This window comes from Hibiscus syriacus, unplaced genomic scaffold (genome assembly GCF_006381635.1).
Source record: "Hibiscus syriacus cultivar Baekdansim isolate YM2019G1 unplaced genomic scaffold, ASM638163v2 tig00110927_pilon, whole genome shotgun sequence".
Lineage (NCBI taxonomy): Eukaryota > Viridiplantae > Streptophyta > Magnoliopsida > Malvales > Malvaceae > Hibiscus > Hibiscus syriacus.
The window spans coordinates 640,391-644,307 of NW_024062914.1; positions in this window are offsets into that span (position 1 = coordinate 640,391).

Genomic DNA, 3,917 nt, shown 5'->3' on the forward strand with positions numbered 1-3,917 from the left:
TTATTCATATACCTACTACAGCTCCCACTGCATGAGCAATATCTGGTCTAGTACAAACCATGACATATATTAGACTTCCAATTGCTGAGGCATACATCACCTTCACCATGTGTGCACGTTCTTCCTCTGTCTTTGGTGACTGTTCTTTGGAAGTCTGAAATGAACACTAAAGGTGTACTTACTTGTTTAGCATCTTGCATGTTGAACCTGGAGAGTACTTTGTTGATGTACTCAGCCTGTGATAACATCAAAGTCTCCGACTTTGTGTCTCTTTTAATCCTTATCCCAAGAATCTGCTTTGCAGCGCCCAGATCCTTCATAGCAAACTGCTTCGACAATTCTTGCTTCAAGTGTAAAATCTCTTGCATGTCTGAGCCTGCAACGAGCATGTCATCAACGTACAACAATAAAATAATGAAGTTGTTGTCGAACCTCTTGATATAGCAACAATGATCTTCTTGGCATCTGGTAAAACCACTGCTACTCCTGAAGCTATCGAACTTCTTGTACCACTGTCTAGGAGCTTGTTTTAAACCATACAAGCTCTTCTTCAACCTGCATACCAGGTTTTTCTTACCTGCCTCTATGAAGCCTTCTGGCTGCCTCATATAGATTTCTCCTCCAAATCACCATGAAAGAAAGTTGTCTTACATCTAACTGCTCAAGATGTAAATTCTCTACAGCTACAATTTTCAACACCAGTCTGATTGTAGACAGTTTTACGACTGGAGAGAAAATTTCATTGTAGTCAATACCTTCTTTTTACTGAAAACCTTTGACATCCAATCTTGCTTTGTAGCGTTTGCTCCCATCATGCTCTTCTTTGATCCTGTAAATCCACTTGTTGTGGAGCGCTTTCTTGTCTGGTGGTAATTCAACTAATTCCCACGTTGATTTGACATAAGCGAGTCCATCTCATCTTTCATGGAAGACTCCCACTTGACTGAATCCTCGACTTGCTTTGCTTCATCATAGCCCTCTGGTTCACCATTGTCAGTCAGCAACAGGTAGTGCAAAGAAGGAGAATACGTTGGGTTGATTAGGAATTCTGGAGGAGCGTCTCAATTCTGGTGTGACTGGTTCTTCTGAACTGCTTTAGGAGTGATGAACATCATTTCCAGAAATCTCCTCGAATCAGCAAATTCCTTTGTTTCATCTTCGGTATGGAGATACTTGATTCTATGGTTGCCATGTCTTTGTACATCACATTCTCATTGAAAATAACATTTCTGCTTCTGATGATCTTCCGATTTTCATAGTCCCAAAATTGGTAACTGAACTCATCACCAACATAACCAACAAAGACACATTTATTGGACTTGACATCAAGTTTACTTCTTTCAACAGAATCTATGTGTACATAAGAAATACAACCAAACACTCTTAAGTCTGAAAGGTTTATTTCTTTCTTGCAAACTTCCTCTGGTATTCTGTCATCCAAAGGAACTGATGGCCCACGATTGATCAGGTAAGCTGTAGTGTTGATAGCTTAGCCCATAGAAATTTGGGTAATCCGGCATGTATCCTCATGCTTCGCACGTTCATTCAGATTTTTGTTCATGCGCTCTGCTGCGGTGTCATGGGAACTGTTGTCTCATCTTGATCCCATTGTTTGCGCAAAAATCTCTGAATCTCCTATTTCTGTACTCTCCTCTATTGTCAGACCTCAACCTCTGACTTTCAGACCAGTCTCATTTTCCACCATGGCCTTCTATTTTCTGAAAATATCAAAGACTTCTAATTTTTCTTCAGAAAATAAACTCACACCTTCCTCGTAGAATCATCGATGAAGGTGAAATAATATAATGAGCCTGCAAGAGATGGAACTGGAGATGGTCCCCATACACCAGTATAAACAACTCTAACTTTTCAGCCTTGGGTGTCTTACCAATCTTTGCAAAGCTGACTTTCTTTTATTTGCCAAAGATGCAATCCTCGCATAGTCCGACATCTACATTCTTTAGATCTGACAACTTCCCTTTTGAAAAAAGTGGTATTCATCCCTTTCTCGCTCATATGACCAAGCCTTTGGTGCCATATGTTTTTTTCTATCAGCATCTGCTTCAGCAATGATATTCTCTAAGTTTGAGGTTACATAGAGAGTACCAGTCTTCTTACCACGAGCAAGACGAGTGTCCTTTGGTAATCTCATTCACAGCCTTAAAAGGTTGTACTATAACCTTCTACATCAAGTTGTCTACAGAAATCAGATTGTTTTGAGGCCAGGAATATGTCTCACTCCTTTCAGCGTCCAGGTGGTCTGGTTTGGCAACTTTAATCGGATATCTCCTTTCCCGACGATCTTCAAGGTCATCATCAGCTAGATGAACCCTCCCAAAATCACCACTGACAGAGTTCTCCATGATTTCTTGGCATGGGGTGGAGTGGAAAGATGCCCCTGAATCCAAGACCCATGATTCAATCGGACTGTTGACGCTTAGAATCATGACATCACATGTCTCCTCTATCAACGTTGGCAGATTCCTGTGCACGGGTATTTTTTTCGGTGCTCGAATATCTCTTTTAAAGTGACCCTTCTTGCCATAATTATAACAGGTAAAATCTTTCTTTCCCATTCTGGATTTTCCCCGTGTAGATTTTGATCTACCACGATTTGAATTTCTTTTTAAAATTCTCCCTCTGGACTCCGTGTGTAAGGTTTAGGAGGTTGATGCTTCACCTGATTCTCTCCGTCGAATTTCTTCACTCAATATCAGATCCCGTACATCGTCGAATTTTAATTTATTGTTTCCCAACGAGTTACTGATTGCTGTAACAGTAGCATTCCAACTGTCTGGTAGAGATGATAACAGAATTAAAGCTCGAACTTCATCATCGAATTTAATTTCTACTGAACTCAACTGGGTTGTGATTGTGTTGAGTTCATTTAGGTGTTGAGCCACTGATGCCCCTTCCGCCATCCGCAAATTGAACAATCGCCTCATCAGATGAACTTTTTTTGAGGCCGATGGCTTCTCATACATACTGGAGAGAGCCGCCATAAGACCCGTCGTGGTTTTCCTTTTCTATGTTGAAAGCAACATTGCGGGATAACGTCAGCCGGATAACTCTGAGGGCTTGTCTGTCGAGAAGGACCCAGTATTCATCTTCATGCCCTCTCGTTGCTTCCTGAGAGAGGTTGATATAGATTTTTCTGGTACAGAAAATCTTCAATCTGCATCTTCCAAAAGCCAAAGTCCGCACCATCGAACTTTTCAATTTTCACATTCCCTTCGTCTGCAGCCATCGCTCCCACTCGAATCTGGCTTCTTTGGATTGTTCTGACAATTTTCGTAAACCGTCGTGTATTAGAACACCTCCGTCGACAAATTCGTATCGACGATAAATTTCACTATTCACAAAATTCACTATTCACGAAATTCACTATTCACGTGAATATTAACCTCGCAAAAATTGACAAAATTCACAACCAAAAGCTCTGATTACCAGTTGTTGGGAAATTAACTGAGTACAAGTAATTTCCCTATAACCAGATTAATGAGAATGCGAAATAAAAGAGGAAAAATAATACCCGAAATTGATAACGGAGTTCAGCCAATTTTGCTTACGACTCCGGACTGCTACATATCTTTTACTAAAGAGAAAATTTACAGGTGTTTACAAAACACTCACTACTCACAAGAAAGCTCTAGTATTGGGAGAAAGAAATGATTTGGGATTTTGGGATGATTTGAAGCTAAATGAGCTAGGGTATTATAGTTGAAACTTAGGGACTAATCTTTGAAAATTCCCTAAAGTGCAATGACTAAAGTGAATTTACCCATTCCTATTTTCAACAAACATCTACCAAACTTTGAATTTTTTTTCAAAGAAACATTTACCAAACTTTGAAAAACATTTTTCAAAGTTGGTTGCCAAACTTTGAAACTAACTTTTAACATAAGCTGGAAAACAGG